Here is a 27,419-nt window from a genome sequence, read left to right on the forward strand (position 1 = left end):
TATATTTACTCAGGAGCCTGATGAGAATGGTGGCCCTGAGAAGAATCCTGGAATAAATACATATCATCCAATTGTCCAATACATCCAATGGATCCTCCTTTAATTTTGTATCCACATACCTCCAGATCATGAGCTCGGGCTGCCCGATGTACAACAATTGAGTCGTGATGGTGACAGATTCTCACTTTGAGCGCATCACTTGCCTCACTTCTCAGAGAGGGTCAGTGGTGTCACAATGCTTGGTGGGCATCATGCCATTGCCATGGCAACCATTGGGCCTGACCTTCTCAGATGGAAGGCAACTCCACCTCCTCTGTGCCCACCTGCTCTCTACAGAAGGATATCTCTTCCCCTGAACGTGCGTCAGGCTCAACACGGTGGTTCACGGACTGCTTCCCAGGAAGACACAGTCTACCATCTCATGTGGAAAGAAAATATGGGAGTGAAAAAGACCCATTCCACACGGGGCCTGAACATGAAAACAATGGCTGATGGAGGAAGAACAACACATGAGCATCCTTTTCCATGCGAGGAGGATTTTCCACTGAAGGAAACTATGGAATAACTTTTAAACTGATTTCCACCCCATGCCATTGGAGAAGATATAGGGACCATAGCAAGGCTCTCAAACCTGTCTTCCAGTATGGAGCAGGGATTGTAATGGACACATTTTGGAAGTCAGGCCAGGAAGGAGAGAAGACTCTGGTACAAGTGTGCTGCTTTGTCCCATTTGTGTGCTATCCACCTTAAACAAAGACATGTCCTTGGAGAAACTATCCTGCCAATGAAGGTTGCTTGAATCAACAGCTCCTGTTCCTCTCTCTCTCTTTCTTTTGATCTCCTTCTCTCTAGGACTCTCACTCTCCCCTTTACACCCCTTCAATGTCTCTTGACTCCTCCTGCTACAAGCTGACCTAGGGTGATATTGGAAGTAATATATTAGCCGAGAGAATGGTCCAAGGGATCCCCCAGCCATTTCTCCTTGTCATCCTAGGTCTGGTCAAATAAAAAATCAGTAGTCCAGAAAGACTTCCTGTGCTGTATGGAGACACCCCAACTAAGTCATCCTTCCACAACACTTCCCACATTCAGCTCTTCCGATGGACACGCTGACCACTTCATATGTCCTTCGGTCTCTAGGGTCCCATATTGGACGCAGACAACAACACTCTTGAAACATTGATCACATGAGTGCTCTACCAAGAAATTGCTGATCTGAAGCATTCCCTACCTGGTCCATGAGGTATTGTGGATTTGCTCTGGTTTGGATCTCTGGACTCGTTCTTAGGGGATATAGAATATGCAGCCTATGACTCTTCATGTCTCAATGATTGGGCACCCAAACAATGGTCTGAGCAGCCTTGGCCAGTGGGCTGCGCAACCATAGCCCAGAGTGCAAGATGTCTGTCAACTAAAACCAGTCTCTATGGAATAGACCTCGTCATTCTCTAGCCTCATGAGTGTCAGGGACAGAGCCCACTCCCTTCCAGGAGGGAACTTTCAATACCCTCACATTGCAGGCATCATCACAGGGCTCCTGCAAGATCAGACAATCGACCCACCTTTCCTTCCTTATGATTGTAGACACAACAAACACACTGGCACTGGCCCCAGGCACCACACTCCCCATACGCCCAAAATGAGAGGGAGGGCTTGTTCTTATCCATCTGTGGAAAAGGCACCTGAAATAGACCGGTTACATCTCGGTTAAATGGCCTCTGTTTGGAGGGCTCCCCTGTGGCTTAGGCTATGGAAATATGGATTCAGTAGTGTGGAGGTGAAATTGCCCCTTTGGCAATGTCTTTTTCAGGGGTTACATCCAGGGCCTCCTGCTTGGTGCAGAGCATTGGGGCATGGTTTCCTTGTTTGTGCCGTGGGATGTCTTGTTTCAAATGGCCAAGAAGCAGAATTCTTTCTTCATATTTAGGAACTCCCTTGAGGTATTCTGCCCACTGATGCCCTTAAGATATCACATGCTCAAACACCAAGCCTCTAGAATCCACATTGAGCTTGGGAGCCTGATGAGAGTGGTGGCTATGAGTCTACAGATGGAGATAATAATAGTGTTCATCCAAGAGGACCACCCATCTGATGGATCCTCCTTTCCATCAACTTCGACATTCCTCCAGAGCAAGAGCTCCTGGTGTCCATCATTGAACTCTCAAGGTTTAAGGTTGAGAATGTCCCACATATGGCCCATCACACACCACTTTTCTCACACAGAGGTTGTTTGGTCACAAGGCTCCATGGGCATCATATCAGTGCCATGGCCACCTCTGGCACCGCACCTTTCGGAAGGAAGGCAACTCCACACACTGGGGAAGCCAATTATCTCTATCATGATGGATCTCTGATAACATGTGCGGCACTTCAGGGTCAAGTGCTTTCTCAGTCACTGCCTCACACGAACACACTGGATAGAATCACATTTGGAGAGAAACGATGTCCTTCCAAACTCCCAAACCAAAGTCCCCTGTACAATGAAATCAAGGAACGACTGAGGAAAAACACCCTCTGAGCTGCCAATTCAATAGGAAGGGCCTTTTCCGCTTAGGGAAAATAGAGGGTGTGTTTTACCTTGACCCACACCTCGTGTCCTTTGGGAAGGCATGGGTGCCCAGCAGGGAGGACTGCTTGCAACCGACATATTTCTAGAGACAGGCCAAGAACGAGTGAAAATCTAACGCAAGAGTCCTGATATAGCCTTTGTGTCTAATAGACCCCGGAAACACAGACAAGGGCTTGGGAATGACATTGTGCCCTGGATTGTAGCTTGTATCCAAATCTCATCTCCTTCTCTATCTCTCTATCTCTCTCTCTCACTCTCTCTCTCGGCTTCGTCCTCCTTCATATTCCCTCGAATCCTCCTCATCCAATGTGATCTGTGATGGTCCAGTTTGGCATATCTCAGCCAGGAGAGCAGTCAAATTCTTTCACCAAGATTTTCCAACAGTCTTCCAAACTCCTATCAAATATAAAAGAAATTTTCCTGAAATAATTTCTCTATTTGTATGGAGATATTCCACCTTACACCGTGTACCACTACCTTACCATTGTCAGCCCTTCACACTGACAGATAACCATCCCATTTGTACGGCGTTCTACATGATCACATATTTGACTCCGAGATCAACATCTTTTCAACCACCTACACATAAGGGACCGAGTGAGACTTCACTTATCTGTAGCACAACCCACGTGTGTGTTGAGGTCTCTGAAGTTGCTGGTGAGGTGGATCTCTCGATTCATTCTAAGGAGAATTAGGAAATGAAGTCTCTGACTCTCCATGTCTCAGTGACTTGGCATCTACGAAGGGGTCTGAGCACCCTTCAGCAGGGTCTGAATGACAATGCGACAGAGTTCAAGGATTCGGTCCCCTCAAACCAGTCTCCATTTGGGATAATCCTCCTCCTTCTCTAGACCCTCAATTGGCAGGCCAGAGGCCCCTCTCGTCCAAGAGGGAAACCTCAAGACCTGCCCAAGGAGCCCTCACCACACGGCTCACGGAGGAGAAGAGAGACTCCTGAAATTCTTGACAATTGTGTACCCCACAAACAAGCCAGCAGTGGAACTAGTCACCCCACTTCCATCCAGCACCCCATTAGACAGGACGTATTCTTATCAACCTGTGAAATACCCACCAGACCTATCACAGCTTCATTCTCGGGAAATTTGATACTGTGGATAGCTAGTGTGTGATTTCATCTACTGAAGTTTATGTTCAGATGCAGAGAATTGTCCTTTCCCCATTCAAATTTTTCCTCAGGGTTGATATTGAGGGCCTCGTCCTTGTTTGAAGGCAGAGGGGCCTATTTTCATGTTTTGAGGTCTGGAATGAGATTGATCATCCCGGTCATACTTAGGAGTCTTTTATCCCCTGTTGGAAAAGAGTGGAAGTGATAAGCTCACTGGTCCATTGCAGATATATCATAATAAAACGCAAGCCTGAGCAGTGTATATTTACTCAGGAGCCTGATGAGAATGGTGGCCCTGAGAAGAATCCTGGAATAAATACATATCATCCAATTGTCCAATACATCCAATGGATCCTCCTTTAATTTTGTATCCACATACCTCCAGATCATGAGCTCGGGCTGACCGATGTACAACAATTGAGTCGTGATGGTGACAGATTCTCACTTTGAGCCCATCACTTGCCTCACTTCTCAGAGAGGGTCAGTGGTGTCACAATGCTTGGTGGGCATCATGCCATTGCCATGGCAACCATTGGGCCTGACCTTCTCAGATGGAAGGCAACTCCACCTCCTCTGTGCCCACCTGCTCTCTACAGAAGGATATCTCTTCCCCTGAACGTGCGTCAGGCTCAACACGGTGGTTCACGGACTGCTTCCCAGGAAGACACAGTCTACCATCTCATGTGGAAAGAAAATATGGGAGTGAAAAAGACCCATTCCACACGGGGCCTGAACATGAAAACAATGGCTGATGGAGGAAGAACAACACATGAGCATCCTTTTCCATGCGAGGAGGATTTTCCACTGAAGGAAACTATGGAATAACTTTTAAACTGATTTCCACCCCATGCCATTGGAGAAGATATAGGGACCATAGCAAGGCTCTCAAACCTGTCTTCCAGTATGGAGCAGGGATTGTAATGGACACATTTTGGAAGTCAGGCCAGGAAGGAGAGAAGACTCTGGTACAAGTGTGCTGCTTTGTCCCATTTGTGTGCTATCCACCTTAAACAAAGACATGTCCTTGGAGAAACTATCCTGCCAATGAAGGTTGCTTGAATCAACAGCTCCTGTTCCTCTCTCTCTCTTTCTTTTGATCTCCTTCTCTCTAGGACTCTCACTCTCCCCTTTACACCCCTTCAATGTCTCTTGACTCCTCCTGCTACAAGCTGACCTAGGGTGATATTGGAAGTAATATATTAGCCGAGAGAATGGTCCAAGGGATCCCCCAGCCATTTCTCCTTGTCATCCTAGGTCTGGTCAAATAAAAAATCAGTGGTCCAGAAAGACTTCCTGTGCTGTATGGAGACACCCCAACTAAGTCATCCTTCCACAACACTTCCCACATTCAGCTCTTCCGATGGACACGCTGACCACTTCATATGTCCTTCGGTCTCTAGGGTCCCATATTGGACGCAGACAACAACACTCTTGAAACATTGATCACATGAGTGCTCTACCAAGAAATTGCTGATCTGAAGCATTCCCTACCTGGTCCATGAGGTATTGTGGATTTGCTCTGGTTTGGATCTCTGGACTCGTTCTTAGGGGATATAGAATATGCAGCCTATGACTCTTCATGTCTCAATGATTGGGCACCCAAACAATGGTCTGAGCAGCCTTGGCCAGTGGGCTGCGCAACCATAGCCCAGAGTGCAAGATGTCTGTCAACTAAAACCAGTCTCTATGGAATAGACCTCGTCATTCTCTAGCCTCATGAGTGTCAGGGACAGAGCCCACTCCCTTCCAGGAGGGAACTTTCAATACCCTCACATTGCAGGCATCATCACAGGGCTCCTGCAAGATCAGACAATCGACCCACCTTTCCTTCCTTATGATTGTAGACACAACAAACACACTGGCACTGGCCCCAGGCACCACACTCCCCATACGCCCAAAATGAGAGGGAGGGCTTGTTCTTATCCACCTGTGGAAAAGGCACCTGAAATAGACCGGTTACATCTCGGTTAAATGGCCTCTGTTTGGAGTGCTCCCCTGTGGCTTAGGCTATGGAAATATGGATTCAGAAGTGTGGAGGTGAAATTGCCCCTTTGGCAATGTCTTTTTCAGGGGTTACATCCAGGGCCTCCTGCTTGGTGCAGAGCATTGGGGCATGGTTTCCTTGTTTGTGCCGTGGGATGTCTTGTTTCAAATGGCCAAGAAGCAGAATTCTTTCTTCATATTTAGGAACTCCCTTGAGGTATTCTGCCCACTGATGCCCTTAAGATATCACATGCTCAAACACCAAGCCTCTAGAATCCACATTGAGCTTGGGAGCCTGATGAGAGTGGTGGCTATGAGTCTACAGATGGAGATAATAATAGTGTTCATCCAAGAGGAGCACCCATCTGATGGATCCTCCTTTCCATCAACTTCGACATTCCTCCAGAGCAAGAGCTCCTGGTGTCCATCATTGAACTCTCAAGGTTTAAGGTTGAGAATGTCCCACATATGGCCCATCACACACCACTTTTCTCACAGAGAGGTTGTTTGGTCACAAGGCTCCATGGGCATCATATCAGTGCCATGGCCACCTCTGGCACCGCACCTTTCGGAAGGAAGGCAACTCCACACACTGGGGAAGCCAATTTTCTCTATCATGATGGATCTCTGATAACATGTGTGGCACTTCAGGGTCAAGTGCTTTCTCAGTCACTGCCTCACACGAACACACTGGATAGAATCACATTTGGAGAGAAACGATGTCCTTCCAAACTCCCAAACCAAAGTCCCCTGTACAATGAAATCAAGGAACGACTGAGGAAAAACACCCTCTGAGCTGCCAATTCAATAGGAAGGGCCTTTTCCGCTTAGGGAAAATAGAGGGTGTGTTTTACCTTGACCCACACCTCGTGTCCTTTGCGAAGGCATGGGTGCCCAGCAGGGAGGACTGCTTGCAACCGACATATTTCTAGAGACAGGCCAAGAACGAGTGAAAATCTAACGCAAGAGTCCTGATATAGCCTTTGTGTCTAATAGACCCCGGAAACACAGACAAGGGCTTGGGAATGACATTGTGCCCTGGATTGTAGCTTGTATCCAAATCTCATCTCCTTCTCTATCTCTCTATCTCTCTCTCTCACTCTCTCTCTCGGCTTCGTCCTCCTTCATATTCCCTCGAATCCTCCTCATCCAATGTGATCTGTGCTGGTCCAGTTTGGCATATCTCAGCCAGGAGAGCAGTCAAATTCTTTCACCAAGATTTTCAAACAGTCTTCCAAACTCCTCTCAAATATAAAAGAATTTTTCCTGAAATAATTCCTCTATTTGTATGGAGATATTCCACCTTACACCGTGTACCACTACCTTACCATTGTCAGCCCTTCACACTGACAGATAACCATCCCATTTGTACGGCGTTCTACATGATCACATATTTGACTCCGAGATCAACATCTTTTCAACCACCTACACATAAGGGACCGAGTGAGAATTCACTTATCTGTAGCAAAACCCACGTGTGTGTTCAGGTCTCTGAAGTTGCTGGTGAGGTGGATCTCTCGATTCATTCTAAGGAGAATTAGGAAATGAAGTCTCTGACTCTCCATGTCTCAGTGACTTGGCATCTACGAAGGGGTCTGAGCACCCTTCAGCAGGGTCTGAATGACAATGCGACAGAGTTCAAGGATTCGGTCCCCTCAAACCAGTCTCCATTAGGGACAATCCTCCTCCTTCTCTAGACCCTCAATTGGCAGGCCAGAGGCCCCTCTCGTCCAAGAGGGAAACCTCAAGACCTGCCCAAGGAGCCCTCACCACACGGCTCACGGAGGAGAAGAGAGACTCCTGAAATTCTTGACAACTGTGTACCCCACAAACTAGCCAGCAGTGGAACTAGTCACCCCACTTCCATCCAGCACCCCATTAGACAGGACGTATTCTTATCAACCTGTGAAATACCCACCAGACCTATCACAGCTTCATTCTCGGGAAATTTGATACTGTGGATAGCTAGTGTGTGATTTCATCTACTGAAGTTTATGTTCAGATGCAGAGAATTGTCCTTTCCCCATTCAAATTTTTCCTCAGGGTTGATATTGAGGGCCTCGTCCTTGTTTGAAGGCAGAGGGGCCTATTTTCATTTTTTGAGGTCTGGAATGAGATTGATCATCCCGGTCATACTTAGGAGTCTTTTATCCCCTGTTGGAAAAGAGTGGAAGTGATAAGCTCACTGGTCCATTGCAGATATATCATAATAAAACGCAAGCCTGAGCAGTGTATATTTACTCAGGAGCCTGATGAGAATGGTGGCCCTGAGAAGAATCCTGGAATAAATACATATCCTCCAATTGTCCAATACATCCAATGGATCCTCCTTTAATTTTGTATCCACATACCTCCAGATCATGAGCTCGGGCTGCCCGATGTACAACAATTGAGTCGTGATGGTGACAGATTCTCACTTTGAGCCCATCACTTGCCTCACTTCTCAGAGAGGGTCAGTGGTGTCACAATGCTTGGTGGGCATCATGCCATTGCCATGGCAACCATTGGGCCTGACCTTCTCAGATGGAAGGCAACTCCACCTCCTCTGTGCCCACCTGCTCTCTACAGAAGGATATCTCTTCCCCTGAACGTGCGTCAGGCTCAACACGGTGGTTCACGGACTGCTTCCCAGGAAGACACAGTCTACCATCTCATGTGGAAAGAAAATATGGGATTGAAAAAGACCCACACCCCACGGAGCCTGAACATGAAAACAATGGCCGATGGAGGAAGAACAACACATGAGCATCCTTTTCCATGCGAGGAGGATTTTCCACTGAAGGAAACTATGGAATAACTTTTAAACTGATTTCCACCCCATGCCATTGGAGAAGATATAGGGACCATAGCAAGGCTCTCAAACCTGTCTTCCAGTATGGAGCAGGGATTGTAGTGGACACATTTTGGAAGTCAGGCCAGGAAGGAGAGAAGACTCTGGTACAAGTGTGCTGCTTTGTCCCATTTGTGTGCTATCCACCTTAAACAAAGACATGTCCTTGGAGAAACTATCCTGCCAATGAAGGTTGCTTGAATCAACAGATCCTGTTCCTCTCTCTCTCTTTCTTTTGATCTCCTTCTCTCTAGGACTCTCACTCTCCCCTTTACACCCCTTCAATGTCTCTTGACTCCTCCTGCTACAAGCTGACCTAGGGTGATATTGGAAGTAATATATTAGCCGAGAGAATGGTCCAAGGGATCCCCCAGCCATTTCTCCTTGTCATCCTAGGTCTGGTCAAATAAAAAATCAGTGGTCCAGAAAGACTTCCTGTGCTGTATGGAGACACCCCAACTAAGTCATCCTTCCACAACACTTCCCACATTCAGCTCTTCCGATGGACACGCTGACCACTTCATATGTCCTTCGGTCTCTAGGGTCCCATATTGGACGCAGACAACAACACTCTTGAAACATTGATCACATGAGTGCTCTACCAAGAAATTGCTGATCTGAAGCATTCCCTACCTGGTCCATGAGGTATTGTGGATTTGCTCTGGTTTGGATCTCTGGACTCGTTCTTAGGGGATATAGAATATGCAGTCTATGACTCTTCATGTCTCAATGATTGGGCACCCAAACAATGGTCTGAGCAGCCTTGGCCAGTGGGCTTGCCAACCATAGCCCAGAGTGCAAGATGTCTGTCAACTAAAACCAGTCTCTATGGAATAGACCTCCTCATTCTCTAGCCTCATGAGTGTCAGGGACAGAGCCCACTCCCTTCCAGGAGGGAACTTTCAATACCCTCACATTGCAGGCATCATCACAGGGCTCCTGCAAGATCAGACAATCGACCCACCTTTCCTTCCTTATGATTGTAGACACAACAAACACACTGGCACTGGCCCCAGGCACCACACTCCCCATACGCCCAAAATGAGAGGGAGGGCTTGTTCTTATCCACCTGTGGAAAAGGCACCTGAAATAGACCGGTTACATCTCGGTTAAATGGCCTCTGTTTGGAGGGCTCCCCTGTGGCTTAGGCTATGGAAATATGGATTCAGAAGTGTGGAGGTGAAATTGCCCCTTTGGGAATGTCTTTTTCAGGGGTTACATCCAGGGTCTCCTGCTTGGTGCAGAGCATTGGGGCATGGTTTCCTTGTTTGTGCCGTGGGATGTCTTGTTTCAAATGGCCAAGAAGCAGAATTCTTTCTTCATATTTAGGAACTCCCTTGAGGTATTCTGCCCACTGATGCCCTTAAGATATCACATGCTCAAACACCAAGCCTCTAGAATCCACATTGAGCTTGGGAGCCTGATGAGAGTGGTGGCTATGAGTCTACAGATGGAGATAATCGTGTTCATCCAAGAGGAGCACCCATCTGATGGATCCTCCTTTCCATCAACTTCGACATTCCTCCAGAGCAAGAGCTCCTGGTGTCCATCATTGAACTCTCAAGGTTTAAGGTTGAGAATGTCCCACATATGGCCCATCACACACCACTTTTCTCACACAGAGGTTGTTTGGTCACAAGGCTCCAAGGGCATCATATCAGTGCCATGGCCACCTCTGGCACCGCACCTTTGGAAGGAAGGCAACTCCACACACTGGGGAAGCCAATTTTCTCTATCATGATGGATCTCTGATAACATGTGCGGCACTTCAGGGTCAAGTGCTTTCTCAGTCACTGCCTCACACGAACACACTGGATAGAATCACATTTGGAGAGAAACGATGTCATTCCAAACTCCCAAACCAAAGTCCCCTGTACAATGAAATCAAGGAACGACTGAGGAAAAACACCCTCTGAACTGCCAATTCAATAGGAAGGGCCTTTTCCGCTTAGGGAAAATAGAGGGTGTGTTTTACCTTGACCCACACCTCGTGTCCTTTGCGAAGGCATGGGTGCCCAGCAGGGAGGACTGCTTGCAACCGACATTTTTCTAGAGACAGGCCAAGAACGAGTGAAAATCTAACGCAAGAGTCCTGATATAGCCTTTGTGTCTAATAGACCCCGGAAACACAGACAAGGGCTTGGGAATGACATTGTGCCCTGGATTGTAGCTTGTATCCAAATCTCATCTCCTTCTCTATCTCTCTATCTCTCTCTCTCACTCTCTCTCTCGGCTTCGTCCTCCTTCATATTCCCTCGAATCCTCCTCATCCAATGTGATCTGTGCTGGTCCAGTTTGGCATATCTCAGCCAGGAGAGCAGTCAAATTCTTTAACCAAGATTTTCCAACAGTCTTCCAAACTCCTATCAAATATAAAAGAATTTTTCCTGAAATAATTCCTCTATTTGTATGGAGATATTCCACCTTACACCGTGTACCACTACCTTACCATTGTCAGCCCTTCACACTGACAGATAACCATCCCATTTGTACGGCGTTCTACATGATCACATATTTGACTCCGAGATCAACATCTTTTCAACCACCTACACATAAGGGACCGAGTGAGAATTCACTTATCTGTAGCACAACCCACGTGTGTGTTCAGGTCTCTGAAGTTGCTGGTGAGGTGGATCTCTCGATTCATTCTAAGGAGAATTAGGAAATGAAGTCTCTGACTCTCCATGTCTCAGTGACTTGGCATCTACGAAGGGGTCTGAGCACCCTTCAGCAGGGTCTGAATGACAATGCGACAGAGTTCAAGGATTCGGTCCCCTCAAACCAGTCTCCATTAGGGACAATCCTCCTCCTTCTCTAGACCCTCAATTGGCAGGCCAGAGGCCCCTCTCGTCCAAGAGGGAAACCTCAAGACCTGCCCAAGGAGCCCTCACCACACGGCTCACGGAGGAGAAGAGAGACTCCTGAAATTCTTGACAATTGTGTACCCCACAAACAAGCCAGCAGTGGAACTAGTCACCCCACTTCCATCCAGCACCCCATTAGACAGGACGTATTCTTATCAACCTGTGAAATACCCACCAGACCTATCACAGCTTCATTCTCGGGAAATTTGATACTGTGGATAGCTAGTGTGTGATTTCATCTACTGAAGTTTATGTTCAGATGCAGAGAATTGTCCTTTCCCCATTCAAATTTTTCCTCAGGGTTGATATTGAGGGCCTCGTCCTTGTTTGAAGGCAGAGGGGCCTATTTTCATTTTTTGAGGTCTGGAATGAGATTGATCATCCCGGTCATACTTAGGAGTCTTTTATCCCCTGTTGGAAAAGAGTGGAAGTGATAAGCTCACTGGTCCATTGCAGATATATCATAATAAAACGCAAGCCTGAGCAGTGTATATTTACTCAGGAGCCTGATGAGAATGGTGGCCCTGAGAAGAATCCTGGAATAAATACATATCATCCAATTGTCCAATACATCCAATGGATCCTCCTTTAATTTTGTGTCCACATACCTCCAGATCATGAGCTCGGGCTGCCCGATGTACAACAATTGAGTCGTGATGGTGACAGATTCTCACTTTGAGCCCATCACTTGCCTCACTTCTCAGAGAGGGTCAGTGGTGTCACAATGCTTGGTGGGCATCATGCCATTGCCATGGCAACCATTGGGCCTGACCTTCTCAGATGGAAGGCAACTCCACCTCCTCTGTGCCCACCTGCTCTCTACAGAAGGATATCTCTTCCCCTGAACGTGCGTCAGGCTCAACACGGTGGTTCACGGACTGCTTCCCAGGAAGACACAGTCTACCATCTCATGTGGAAAGAAAATAGACCCATTCCACACGGGGCCTGAACATGAAAACAATGGCTGATGGAGGAAGAACAACACATGAGCATCCTTTCCCATGCGAGGAGGATTTTCCACTGAAGGAAACTATGGAATAACTTTTAAACTGATTTCCACCCCATGCCATTGGAGAAGATATAGGGACCATAGCAAGGCTCTCAAACCTGTCTTCCAGTATGGAGCAGGGATTGTAATGGACACATTTTGGAAGTCAGGCCAGGAAGGAGAGAAGACTCTGGTACAAGTGTGCTGCTTTGTCCCATTTGTGTGCTATCCACCTTAAACAAAGACATGTCCTTGGAGAAACTATCCTGCCAATGAAGGTTGCTTGAATCAACAGCTCCTGTTCCTCTCTCTCTCTTTCTTTTGATCTCCTTCTCTCTAGGACTCTCACTCTCCCCTTTACACCCCTTCAATGTCTCTTGACTCCTCCTGCTACAAGCTGACCTAGGGTGATATTGGAAGTAATATATTAGCCGAGAGAATGGTCCAAGGGATCCCCCAGCCATTTCTCCTTGTCATCCTAGGTCTGGTCAAATAAAAAATCAGTGGTCCAGAAAGACTTCCTGTGCTGTATGGAGACACCCCAACTAAGTCATCCTTCCACAACACTTCCCACATTCAGCTCTTCCGATGGACACGCTGACCACTTCATATGTCCTTCGGTCTCTAGGGTCCCATATTGGACGCAGACAACAACACTCTTGAAACATTGATCACATGAGTGCTCTACCAAGAAATTGCTGATCTGAAGCATTCCCTACCTGGTCCATGAGGTATTGTGGATTTGCTCTGGTTTGGATCTCTGGACTCGTTCTTAGGGGATATAGAATATGCAGTCTATGACTCTTCATGTCTCAATGATTGAGCACCCAAACAATGGTCTGAGCAGCCTTGGCCAGTGGGCTGCGCAACCATAGCCCAGAGTGCAAGATGTCTGTCAACCAAAACCAGTCTCTATGGAATAGACCTCCTCATTCTCTAGCCTCATGAGTGTCAGGGACAGAGCCCACTCCCTTCCAGGAGGGAACTTTCAATACCCTCACATTGCAGGCATCATCACAGGGCTCCTGCAAGATCAGACAATCGACCCACCTTTCCTTCCTTATGACTGTAGACACAACAAACACACTGGCACTGGCCCCAGGCACCACACTCCCCATACGCCCAAAATGAGAGGGAGGGCTTGTTCTTATCCACCTGTGGAAAAGGCACCTGAAATAGACCGGTTACATCTCGGTTAAATGGCCTCTGTTTGGAGTGCTCCCCTGTGGCTTAGGCTATGGAAATATGGATTCAGAAGTGTGGAGGTGAAATTGCCCCTTTGGCAATGTCTTTTTCAGGGGTTACATCCAGGGCCTCCTGCTTGGTGCAGAGCATTGGGGCATGGTTTCCTTGTTTGTGCCGTGGGATGTCTTGTTTCAAATGGCCAAGAAGCAGAATTCTTTCTTCATATTTAGGAACTCCCTTGAGGTATTCTGCCCACTGATGCCCTTAAGATATCACATGCTCAAACACCAAGCCTCTAGAATCCACATTGAGCTTGGGAGCCTGATGAGAGTGGTGGCTATGAGTCTACAGATGGAGATAATAATAGTGTTCATCCAAGAGGAGCACCCATCTGATGGATCCTCCTTTCCATCAACTTCGACATTCCTCCAGAGCAAGAGCTCCTGGTGTCCATCATTGAACTCTCATGGTTTAAGGTTGAGAATGTCCCACATATGGCCCATCACACACCACTTTTCTCACAGAGAGGTTGTTTGGTCACAAGGCTCCATGGGCATCATATCAGTGCCATGGCCACCTCTGGCACCGCACCTTTCGGAAGGAAGGCAACTCCACACACTGGGGAAGCCAATTTTCTCTATCATGATGGATCTCTGATAACATGTGTGGCACTTCAGGGTCAAGTGCTTTCTCAGTCACTGCCTCACACGAACACACTGGATAGAATCACATTTGGAGAGAAACGATGTCCTTCCAAACTCCCAAACCAAAGTCCCCTGTACAATGAAATCAAGGAACGACTGAGGAAAAACACCCTCTGAGCTGCCAATTCAATAGGAAGGGCCTTTTCCGCTTAGGGAAAATAGAGGGTGTGTTTTACCTTGACCCACACCTCGTGTCCTTTGCGAAGGCATGGGTGCCCAGCAGGGAGGACTGCTTGCAACCGACATATTTCTAGAGACAGGCCAAGAACGAGTGAAAATCTAACGCAAGAGTCCTGATATAGCCTTTGTGTCTAATAGACCCCGGAAACACAGACAAGGGCTTGGGAATGACATTGTGCCCTGGATTGTAGCTTGTATCCAAATCTCATCTCCTTCTCTATCTCTCTATCTCTCTCTCTCACTCTCTCTCTCGGCTTCGTCCTCCTTCATATTCCCTCGAATCCTCCTCATCCAATGTGATCTGTGCTGGTCCAGTTTGGCATATCTCAGCCAGGAGAGCAGTCAAATTCTTTCACCAAGATTTTCCAACAGTCTTCCAAACTCCTCTCAAATATAAAAGAATTTTTCCTGAAATAATTCCTCTATTTGTATGGAGATATTCCACCTTACACCGTGTACCACTACCTTACCATTGTCAGCCCTTCACACTGACAGATAACCATCCCATTTGTACGGCGTTCTACATGATCACATATTTGACTCCGAGATCAACATCTTTTCAACCACCTACACATAAGGGACCGAGTGAGAATTCACTTATCTGTAGCAAAACCCACGTGTGTGTTCAGGTCTCTGAAGTTGCTGGTGAGGTGGATCTCTCGATTCATTCTAAGGAGAATTAGGAAATGAAGTCTCTGACTCTCCATGTCTCAGTGACTTGGCATATACGAAGGGGTCTGAGCACCCTTCAGCAGGGTCTGAATGACAATGCGACAGAGTTCAAGGATTCGGTCCCCTCAAACCAGTCTCCATTAGGGACAATCCTCCTCCTTCTCTAGACCCTCAATTGGCAGGCCAGAGGCCCCTCTCGTCCAAGAGGGAAACCTCAAGACCTGCCCAAGGAGCCCTCACCACACGGCTCACGGAGGAGAAGAGAGACTCCTGAAATTCTTGACAACTGTGTACCCCACAAACTAGCCAGCAGTGGAACTAGTCACCCCACTTCCATCCAGCACCCCATTAGACAGGACGTATTCTTATCAACCTGTGAAATACCCACCAGACCTATCACAGCTTCATTCTCGGGAAATTTGATACTGTGGATAGCTAGTGTGTGATTTCATCTACTGAAGTTTATGTTCAGATGCAGAGAATTGTCCTTTCCCCATTCAAATTTTTCCTCAGGGTTGATATTGAGGGCCTCGTCCTTGTTTGAAGGCAGAGGGGCCTATTTTCATTTTTTGAGGTCTGGAATGAGATTGATCATCCCGGTCATACTTAGGAGTCTTTTATCCCCTGTTGGAAAAGAGTGGAAGTGATAAGCTCACTGGTCCATTGCAGATATATCATAATAAAACGCAAGCCTGAGCAGTGTATATTTACTCAGGAGCCTGATGAGAATGGTGGCCCTGAGAAGAATCCTGGAATAAATACATATCCTCCAATTGTCCAATACATCCAATGGATCCTCCTTTAATTTTGTATCCACATACCTCCAGATCATGAGCTCGGGCTGCCCGATGTACAACAATTGAGTCGTGATGGTGACAGATTCTCACTTTGAGCCCATCACTTGCCTCACTTCTCAGAGAGGGTCAGTGGTGTCACAATGCTTGGTGGGCATCATGCCATTGCCATGGCAACCATTGGGCCTGACCTTCTCAGATGGAAGGCAACTCCACCTCCTCTGTGCCCACCTGCTCTCTACAGAAGGATATCTCTTCCCCTGAACGTGCGTCAGGCTCAACACGGTGGTTCACGGACTGCTTCCCAGGAAGACACAGTCTACCATCTCATGTGGAAAGAAAATATGGGATTGAAAAAGACCCACACCCCACGGAGCCTGAACATGAAAACAATGGCCGATGGAGGAAGAACAACACATGAGCATCCTTTTCCATGCGAGGAGGATTTTCCACTGAAGGAAACTATGGAATAACTTTTAAACTGATTTCCACCCCATGCCATTGGAGAAGATATAGGGACCATAGCAAGGCTCTCAAACCTGTCTTCCAGTATGGAGCAGGGATTGTAGTGGACACATTTTGGAAGTCAGGCCAGGAAGGAGAGAAGACTCTGGTACAAGTGTGCTGCTTTGTCCCATTTGTGTGCTATCCACCTTAAACAAAGACATGTCCTTGGAGAAACTATCCTGCCAATGAAGGTTGCTTGAATCAACAGATCCTGTTCCTCTCTCTCTCTTTCTTTTGATCTCCTTCTCTCTAGGACTCTCACTCTCCCCTTTACACCCCTTCAATGTCTCTTGACTCCTCCTGCTACAAGCTGACCTAGGGTGATATTGGAAGTAATATATTAGCCGAGAGAATGGTCCAAGGGATCCCCCAGCCATTTCTCCTTGTCATCCTAGGTCTGGTCAAATAAAAAATCAGTGGTCCAGAAAGACTTCCTGTGCTGTATGGAGACACCCCAACTAAGTCATCCTTCCACAACACTTCCCACATTCAGCTCTTCCGATGGACACGCTGACCACTTCATATGTCCTTCGGTCTCTAGGGTCCCATATTGGACGCAGACAACAACACTCTTGAAACATTGATCACATGAGTGCTCTACCAAGAAATTGCTGATCTGAAGCATTCCCTACCTGGTCCATGAGGTATTGTGGATTTGCTCTGGTTTGGATCTCTGGACTCGTTCTTAGGGGATATAGAATATGCAGTCTATGACTCTTCATGTCTCAATGATTGGGCACCCAAACAATGGTCTGAGCAGCCTTGGCCAGTGGGCTTGCCAACCATAGCCCAGAGTGCAAGATGTCTGTCAACTAAAACCAGTCTCTATGGAATAGACCTCCTCATTCTCTAGCCTCATGAGTGTCAGGGACAGAGCCCACTCCCTTCCAGGAGGGAACTTTCAATACCCTCACATTGCAGGCATCATCACAGGGCTCCTGCAAGATCAGACAATCGACCCACCTTTCCTTCCTTATGATTGTAGACACAACAAACACACTGGCACTGGCCCCAGGCACCACACTCCCCATACGCCCAAAATGAGAGGGAGGGCTTGTTCTTATCCACCTGTGGAAAAGGCACCTGAAATAGACCGGTTACATCTCGGTTAAATGGCCTCTGTTTGGAGGGCTCCCCTGTGGCTTAGGCTATGGAAATATGGATTCAGAAGTGTGGAGGTGAAATTGCCCCTTTGGGAATGTCTTTTTCAGGGGTTACATCCAGGGTCTCCTGCTTGGTGCAGAGCATTGGGGCATGGTTTCCTTGTTTGTGCCGTGGGATGTCTTGTTTCAAATGGCCAAGAAGCAGAATTCTTTCTTCATATTTAGGAACTCCCTTGAGGTATTCTGCCCACTGATGCCCTTAAGATATCACATGCTCAAACACCAAGCCTCTAGAATCCACATTGAGCTTGGGAGCCTGATGAGAGTGGTGGCTATGAGTCTACAGATGGAGATAATCGTGTTCATCCAAGAGGAGCACCCATCTGATGGATCCTCCTTTCCATCAACTTCGACATTCCTCCAGAGCAAGAGCTCCTGGTGTCCATCATTGAACTCTCAAGGTTTAAGGTTGAGAATGTCCCACATATGGCCCATCACACACCACTTTTCTCACACAGAGGTTGTTTGGTCACAAGGCTCCAAGGGCATCATATCAGTGCCATGGCCACCTCTGGCACCGCACCTTTGGAAGGAAGGCAACTCCACACACTGGGGAAGCCAATTTTCTCTATCATGATGGATCTCTGATAACATGTGCGGCACTTCAGGGTCAAGTGCTTTCTCAGTCACTGCCTCACACGAACACACTGGATAGAATCACATTTGGAGAGAAACGATGTCATTCCAAACTCCCAAACCAAAGTCCCCTGTACAATGAAATCAAGGAACGACTGAGGAAAAACACCCTCTGAACTGCCAATTCAATAGGAAGGGCCTTTTCCGCTTAGGGAAAATAGAGGGTGTGTTTTACCTTGACCCACACCTCGTGTCCTTTGCGAAGGCATGGGTGCCCAGCAGGGAGGACTGCTTGCAACCGACATTTTTCTAGAGACAGGCCAAGAACGAGTGAAAATCTAACGCAAGAGTCCTGATATAGCCTTTGTGTCTAATAGACCCCGGAAACACAGACAAGGGCTTGGGAATGACATTGTGCCCTGGATTGTAGCTTGTATCCAAATCTCATCTCCTTCTCTATCTCTCTATCTCTCTCTCTCACTCTCTCTCTCGGCTTCGTCCTCCTTCATATTCCCTCGAATCCTCCTCATCCAATGTGATCTGTGCTGGTCCAGTTTGGCATATCTCAGACAGGAGAGCAGTCAAATTCTTTCACCAAGATTTTCCAACAGTCTTCCAAACTCCTATCAAATATAAAAGAATTTTTCCTGAAATAATTCCTCTATTTGTATGGAGATATTCCACCTTACACCGTGTACCACTACCTTACCATTGTCAGCCCTTCACACTGACAGATAACCATCCCATTTGTACGGCGTTCTACATGATCACATATTTGACTCCGAGATCAACATCTTTTCAACCACCTACACATAAGGGACCGAGTGAGAATTCACTTATCTGTAGCACAACCCACGTGTGTGTTCAGGTCTCTGAAGTTGCTGGTGAGGTGGATCTCTCGATTCATTCTAAGGAGAATTAGGAAATGAAGTCTCTGACTCTCCATGTCTCAGTGACTTGGCATCTACGAAGGGGTCTGAGCACCCTTCAGCAGGGTCTGAATGACAATGCGACAGAGTTCAAGGATTCGGTCCCCTCAAACCAGTCTCCATTAGGGACAATCCTCCTCCTTCTCTAGACCCTCAATTGGCAGGCCAGAGGCCCCTCTCGTCCAAGAGGGAAACCTCAAGACCTGCCCAAGGAGCCCTCACCACACGGCTCACGGAGGAGAAGAGAGACTCCTGAAATTCTTGACAATTGTGTACCCCACAAACAAGCCAGCAGTGGAACTAGTCACCCCACTTCCATCCAGCACCCCATTAGACAGGACGTATTCTTATCAACCTGTGAAATACCCACCAGACCTATCACAGCTTCATTCTCGGGAAATTTGATACTGTGGATAGCTAGTGTGTGATTTCATCTACTGAAGTTTATGTTCAGATGCAGAGAATTGTCCTTTCCCCATTCAAATTTTTCCTCAGGGTTGATATTGAGGGCCTCGTCCTTGTTTGAAGGCAGAGGGGCCTATTTTCATTTTTTGAGGTCTGGAATGAGATTGATCATCCCGGTCATACTTAGGAGTCTTTTATCCCCTGTTGGAAAAGAGTGGAAGTGATAAGCTCACTGGTCCATTGCAGATATATCATAATAAAACGCAAGCCTGAGCAGTGTATATTTACTCAGGAGCCTGATGAGAATGGTGGCCCTGAGAAGAATCCTGGAATAAATACATATCATCCAATTGTCCAATACATCCAATGGATCCTCCTTTAATTTTGTGTCCACATACCTCCAGATCATGAGCTCGGGCTGCCCGATGTACAACAATTGAGTCGTGATGGTGACAGATTCTCACTTTGAGCCCATCACTTGCCTCACTTCTCAGAGAGGGTCAGTGGTGTCACAATGCTTGGTGGGCATCATGCCATTGCCATGGCAACCATTGGGCCTGACCTTCTCAGATGGAAGGCAACTCCACCTCCTCTGTGCCCACCTGCTCTCTACAGAAGGATATCTCTTCCCCTGAACGTGCGTCAGGCTCAACACGGTGGTTCACGGACTGCTTCCCAGGAAGACACAGTCTACCATCTCATGTGGAAAGAAAATAGACCCATTCCACACGGGGCCTGAACATGAAAACAATGGCTGATGGAGGAAGAACAACACAAGAGCATCCTTTTCCATGCGAGGAGGATTTTCCACTGAAGGAAACTATGGAATAACTTTTAAACTGATTTCCACCCCATGCCATTGGAGAAGATATAGGGACCATAGCAAGGCTCTCAAACCTGTCTTCCAGTATGGAGCAGGGATTGTAGTGGACACATTTTGGAAGTCAGGCCAGGAAGGAGAGAAGACTCTGGTACAAGTGTGCTGCTTTGTCCCATTTGTGTGCTATCCACCTTAAACAAAGACATGTCCTTGGAGAAACTATCCTGCCAATGAAGGTTGCTTGAATCAACAGCTCCTGTTCCTCTCTCTCTCTTTCTTTTGATCTCCTTCTCTCTAGGACTCTCACTCTCCCCTTTACACCCCTTCAATGTCTCTTGACTCCTCCTGCTACAAGCTGACCTAGGGTGATATTGGAAGTAATATATTAGCCGAGAGAATGGTCCAAGGGATCCCCCAGCCATTTCTCCTTGTCATCCTAGGTCTGGTCAAATAAAAAATCAGTGGTCCAGAAAGACTTCCTGTGCTGTATGGAGACACCCCAACTAAGTCATCCTTCCACAACACTTCCCACATTCAGCTCTTCCGATGGACACGCTGACCACTTCATATGTCCTTCGGTCTCTAGGGTCCCATATTGGACGCAGACAACAACACTCTTGAAACATTGATCACATGAGTGCTCTACCAAGAAATTGCTGATCTGAAGCATTCCCTACCTGGTCCATGAGGTATTGTGGATTTGCTCTGGTTTGGATCTCTGGACTCGTTCTTAGGGGATATAGAATATGCAGTCTATGACTCTTCATGTCTCAATGATTGAGCACCCAAACAATGGTCTGAGCAGCCTTGGCCAGTGGGCTGCGCAACCATAGCCCAGAGTGCAAGATGTCTGTCAACCAAAACCAGTCTCTATGGAATAGACCTCCTCATTCTCTAGCCTCATGAGTGTCAGGGACAGAGCCCACTCCCTTCCAGGAGGGAACTTTCAATACCCTCACATTGCAGGCATCATCACAGGGCTCCTGCAAGATCAGACAATCGACCCACCTTTCCTTCCTTATGACTGTAGACACAACAAACACACTGGCACTGGCCCCAGGCACCACACTCCCCATACGCCCAAAATGAGAGGGAGGGCTTGTTCTTATCCACCTGTGGAAAAGGCACCTGAAATAGACCGGTTACATCTCGGTTAAATGGCCTCTGTTTGGAGGGCTCCCCTGTGGCTTAGGCTATGGAAATATGGATTCAGAAGTGTGGAGGTGAAATTGCCCCTTTGGCAATGTCTTTTTCAGGGGTTACATCCAGGGCCTCCTGCTTGGTGGAGAGCATTGGGGCATGGTTTCCTTGTTTGTGCCGTGGGATGTCTTGTTTCAAATGGCCAAGAAGCAGAATTCTTTCTTCATATTTAGGAATTCCCTTGAGGTATTCTGCCCACTGATGCCCTTAAGATATCACATGCTCAAACACCAAGCCTCTAGAATCCACATTGAGCTTGGGAGCCTGATGAGAGTGGTGGCTATGAGTCTACAGATGGAGATAATCGTGTTCATCCAAGAGGAGCACCCATCTGATGGATCCTCCTTTCCATCAACTTCGACATTCCTCCAGAGCAAGAGCTCCTGGTGTCCATCATTGAACTCTCAAGGTTTAAGGTTGAGAATGTCCCACATATGGCCCATCACACACCACTTTTCTCACAGAGAGGTTGTTTGGTCACAAGGCTCCATGGGCATCATATCAGTGCCATGGCCACCTCTGGCACCGCACCTTTCGGAAGGAAGGCAACTCCACACACTGGGGAAGCCAATTTTCTCTATCATGATGGATCTCTGATAACATGTGCGGCACTTCAGGGTCAAGTGCTTTCTCAGTCACTGCCTCACACGAACACACTGGATAGAATCACATTTGGAGAGAAACGATGTCATTCCAAACTCCCAAACCAAAGTCCCCTGTACAATGAAATCAAGGAACGACTGAGGAAAAACACCCTCTGAACTGCCAATTCAATAGGAAGGGCCTTTTCCGCTTAGGGAAAATAGAGGGTGTGTTTTACCTTGACCCACACCTCGTGTCCTTTGCGAAGGCATGGGTGCCCAGCAGGGAGGACTGCTTGCAACCGACATTTTTCTAGAGACAGGCCAAGAACGAGTGAAAATCTAACGCAAGAGTCCTGATATAGCCTTTGTGTCTAATAGACCCCGGAAACACAGACAAGGGCTTGGGAATGACATTGTGCCCTGGATTGTAGCTTGTATCCAAATCTCATCTCCTTCTCTATCTCTCTATCTCTCTCTCTCACTCTCTCTCTCGGCTTCGTCCTCCTTCATATTCTCTCGAATCCTCCTCATCCAATGTGATCTGTGCTGGTCCAGTTTGGCATATCTCAGCCAGGAGAGCAGTCAAATTCTTTCACCAAGATTTTCCAACAGTCTTCCAAACTCCTATCAAATATAAAAGAATTTTTCCTGAAATAATTTTTCTATTTGTATGGAGATATTCCACCTTACACCGTGTACCACTACCTTACCATTGTCAGCCCTTCACACTGACAGATAACCATCCCATTTGTACGGCGTTCTACATGATCACATATTTGACTCCGAGATCAACATCTTTTCAACCACCTACACATAAGGGACCGAGTGAGAATTCACTTATCTGTAGCACAACCCACGTGTGTGTTCAGGTCTCTGAAGTTGCTGGTGAGGTGGATCTCTCGATTCATTCTAAGGAGAATTAGGAAATGAAGTCTCTGACTCTCCATGTCTCAGTGACTTGGCATCTACGAAGGGGTCTGAGCACCCTTCAGCAGGGTCTGAATGACAATGCGACAGAGTTCAAGGATTCGGTCCCCTCAAACCAGTCTCCATTTGGGACAATCCTCCTCCTTCTCTAGACCCTCCATTGGCAGGCCAGAGGCCCCTCTCGTCCAAGAGGGAAACCTCAAGACCTGCCCAAGGAGCCCTCACCACACGGCTCACGGAGGAGAAAAGAGACTCCTGAAATTCTTGACAATTGTGTACCCCACAAACAAGCCAGCAGTGGAACTAGTCACCCCACTTCCATCCAGCACCCCATTAGACAGGACGTATTCTTATCAACCTGTGAAATACCCACCAGACCTATCACAGCTTCATTCTCGGGAAATTTGATACTGTGGATAGCTAGTGTGTGATTTCATCTACTGAAGTTTATGTTCAGATGCAGAGAATTGTCCTTTCCCCATTCAAATTTTTCCTCAGGGTTGATATTGAGGGCCTCGTCCTTGTTTGAAGGCAGAGGGGCCTATTTTCATTTTTTGAGGTCTGGAATGAGATTGATCATCCCGGTCATACTTAGGAGTCTTTTATCCCCTGTTGGAAAAGAGTGGAAGTGATAAGCTCACTGGTCCATTGCAGCTATATCATAATAAAACGCAAGCCTGAGCAGTGTATATTTACTCAGGAGCCTGATGAGAATGGTGGCCCTGAGAAGAATCCTGGAATAAATACATATCATCCAATTGTCCAATACATCCAATGGATCCTCCTTTAATTTTGTATCCACATACCTCCAGATCATAAGCTCGGGCTGCCCGATGTACAACAATTGAGTCGTGATGGTGACAGACTCTCACTTTGAGCCCATCACTTGCCTCACTTCTCAGAGAGGGTCAGTGGTGTCACAATGCTTGGTGGGCATCATGCCATTGCCATGGCAACCATTGGGCCTGACCTTCTCAGATGGAAGGCAACTCCACCTCCTCTGTGCCCACCTGCTCTCTACAGAAGGATATCTCTTCCCCTGAACGTGCGTCAGGCTCAACACGGTGGTTCACGGACTGCTTCCCAGGAAGACACAGTCTACCATCTCATGTGGAAAGAAAATATGAGATTGAAAAAGACCCACTCCCCACGGAGCCTGAACATGAAAACAATGGCCGATGGAGGAAGAACAACACATGAGCATCCTTTCCCATGCGAGGAGGATTTTCCACTGAAGGAAACTATGGAATAACTTTTAAACTGATTTCCACCCCATGCCATTGGAGAAGATATAGGGACCATAGCAAGGCTCTCAAACCTGTCTTCCAGTATGGAGCAGGGATTGTAATGGACACATTTTGGAAGTCAGGCCAGGAAGGAGAGAAGACTCTGGTACAAGTGTGCTGCTTTGTCCCATTTGTGTGCTATCCACCTTAAACAAAGACATGTCCTTGGAGAAACTATCCTGCCAATGAAGGTTGCTTGAATCAACAGATCCTGTTCCTCTCTCTCTCTTTCTTTTGATCTCCTTCTCTCTAGGACTCTCACTCTCCCCTTTACACCCCTTCAATGTCTCTTGACTCCTCCTGCTACAAGCTGACCTAGGGTGATATTGGAAGTAATATATTAGCCGAGAGAATGGTCCAAGGGATCCCCCAGCCATTTCTCCTTGTCATCCTAGGTCTGGTCAAATAAAAAATCAGTGGTCCAGAAAGACTTCCTGTGCTGTATGGAGACACCCCAACTAAGTCATCCTTCCACAACACTTCCCACATTCAGCTCTTCCGATGGACACGCTGACCACTTCATATGTCCTTCGGTCTCTAGGGTCCCATATTGGACGCAGACAACAACACTCTTGAAACATTGATCACATGAGTGCTCTACCAAGAAATTGCTGATCTGAAGCATTCCCTACCTGGTCCATGAGGTATTGTGGATTTGCTCTGGTTTGGATCTCTGGACTCGTTCTTAGGGGATATAGAATATGCAGTCTATGACTCTTCATGTCTCAATGATTGGGCACCCAAACAATGGTCTGAGCAGCCTTGGCCAGTGGGCTGGCCAACCATAGCCCACAGTGCAAGATGTCTGTCAACTAAAACCAGTCTCTATGGAATAGATCTCCTCATTCTCTAGCCTCATGAGTGTCAGGGACAGAGCCCACTCCATTCCAGGAGGGAACTTTCAATACCCTCACATTGCAGGCATCATCACAGGGCTCCTGCAAGATCAGACAATAGACCCACCTTTCCTTCCTTATGATTGTAGACACAACAAACACACTGGCACTGGCCCCAGGCACCACACACCCCATACGCCCATATTCCATGTAAGCACTCAAAGAGAGGGAGGACTTGTTCTTATCCACCTGTGGAAAAGGCACCTGAAATAGACCTGTTACATCTCGGTTAAAATGCCTCTGTTTGGAGGGTTCCCCTGTGGTTTAGGATATGGAAATATGGATTCAGTAGTGTGGAGCTGAAAGCACCCCATTGGGAATGTCTCCTTCAGGGGTTACATCCAGGGCCTCATGCTTGGCGGAGAGCATTGGGGCATGGTTTCCTTGTTTGTGCACCAGGATGTCTTGTTTCAAATGGCCATGAAGCACAATTCTTTTTTCACATGGAGGAACTCCCTTGAGGTATTCTGCCCACTGATCCCCTGAAGATATCACATGTTCAAACACCAAGCCTCTAGAATCCACATTGAGCTTGGGAGCCTGATGAGAGTGGTGGCTCTGAGTCTGAAGACGTAGATAATATGGTTGAGCCAAGAGGACCACCCATCTGATGGATCCTCCTTTCCATCAACTTCGACATTCCTCCAGAGCAAGAGCTCATGGTGTCCCTCATTGAACTCTCAAGGTTTGATTTTGAGAATGTCCCACATATGGACCATCACACACCTCTTTTCTCACAGAGAGGTTGTTTGGGCACAAGGCTCCATGGGCATCATATCAATGCCATGGCCCCTTCTGGCACTGCAACTTTCAGAAGGAAAGCAACTCCACACACTGGGGAACCCAATTTTCTCTATCATGATGGATCTCTGATAACATGTGTAGCACCTCAGGGTCAAGTGATCTCTCAGTCACTGCCTCACACGAAGACACAGGACAGAATCTCTTTTGGAGAGAAAAGGTATCATTCCACACCCCCAAACCAAAGTCCCCTGGACAAGGACATCACGGAAAGACTGAGGAAGAACCCCCGAGGAGCTGCCTTTTCAATAGGAAGGGAGTTTTCCAATTAGGGAAAATAGAGGGTATCATTTACATTGAACCACACCTCGTGTCAATAGAGAAGACATGGGTGCCAAACAGGGAGGACTGCTTGCAACCGACATATTTCTAGAGACAGGCCAAGAAAGAGTGAAAATCTCAAGCAAGAGTCCTGAAAGAGCCTTTGTGTCTAATAGTCCCCGGAAACAGAGTGAAGGGCTAGGGAATGAAACTGAGCCCTGGAATGTGGCTTGTATCCAAATCTCATCTCTCTCTCTCTCTCTCTCTCTCTCTCTCTCTCTCTCTCACTCTCTCTCTTGGCTTCTTCCTCCTTCACATTCTCTCGAATCCTCCTCATCCAAGGTGATCTGTGCTGGTCCAGGTGGGCATATCTCAGCCAGGAGAGCAGTCAAAGTCTTTCACCGAGATTTTCCATCAGTCTTCCAAACTCCTATCAAATATGAAAGCATTTTTCCTGAAAGAACTCCTCTGTTTGTATGGAGATATTCCACCTTACACAGTGTAGCCCTATCTTACCATTGTCAGCCCTTCACACTGACACATAACCATCCCATTTGTACTGCGTTCTACATGGTCACAGATTTGACTCCGAGATCAACATCTTTTCTACCACCTACACATAAGGGACCGAGTGAAAATTCACTTCTCTGCAGCACACCTCACGTATGGGATCAGGTCTGTGAAGTGGCTGGTGAGGTGGATCTCTCGACTCTTTCTAAGGGGAGTTGGGAAATGAAGTCTCTGACACTCCATGTCTCAGTGAAATGGCATCTACGAAGGGGTCCGAGCACCCTTCAGCAGGGTCTGAATGACAATGCGACAGAGTTTAAATATTCGGTCCCCTAAAACCAGTCTCCATTTGGGACCATCCTCCTCCTTCTCTGGACCCTCAATTGGCAGGCCAGAGGCCCCTCTCGTCCAAGAGGGAAACCTCAAGACCTGCCCATGTAGCCCTCACCACACAGCTCACGGAGGAGAAGAAGAGGGACTCCTGAAATACCTGACAATTGTGTACGCCACAATGAAGCCAGCAGTGGAACTAGTCCGCCCACTTCCATCCAGCACCCCAGTAGGCAGGACGTATTCTTATCAACCTGTGAAATACCCACCAGACATATCCCAGCTTCCTTCTCGGGAAATTTGACACTGTGGATAGCTAGTGTGTGATT

The sequence above is a fragment of the Sus scrofa genome, chromosome Y (assembly GCF_054392235.1).
Source record: "Sus scrofa isolate SSC_HxYL_T2T_F1_AM1 chromosome Y, Sscrofa_HxYL_maternal_Yorkshire_Landrace_v2.0, whole genome shotgun sequence".
Lineage (NCBI taxonomy): Eukaryota > Metazoa > Chordata > Mammalia > Artiodactyla > Suidae > Sus > Sus scrofa.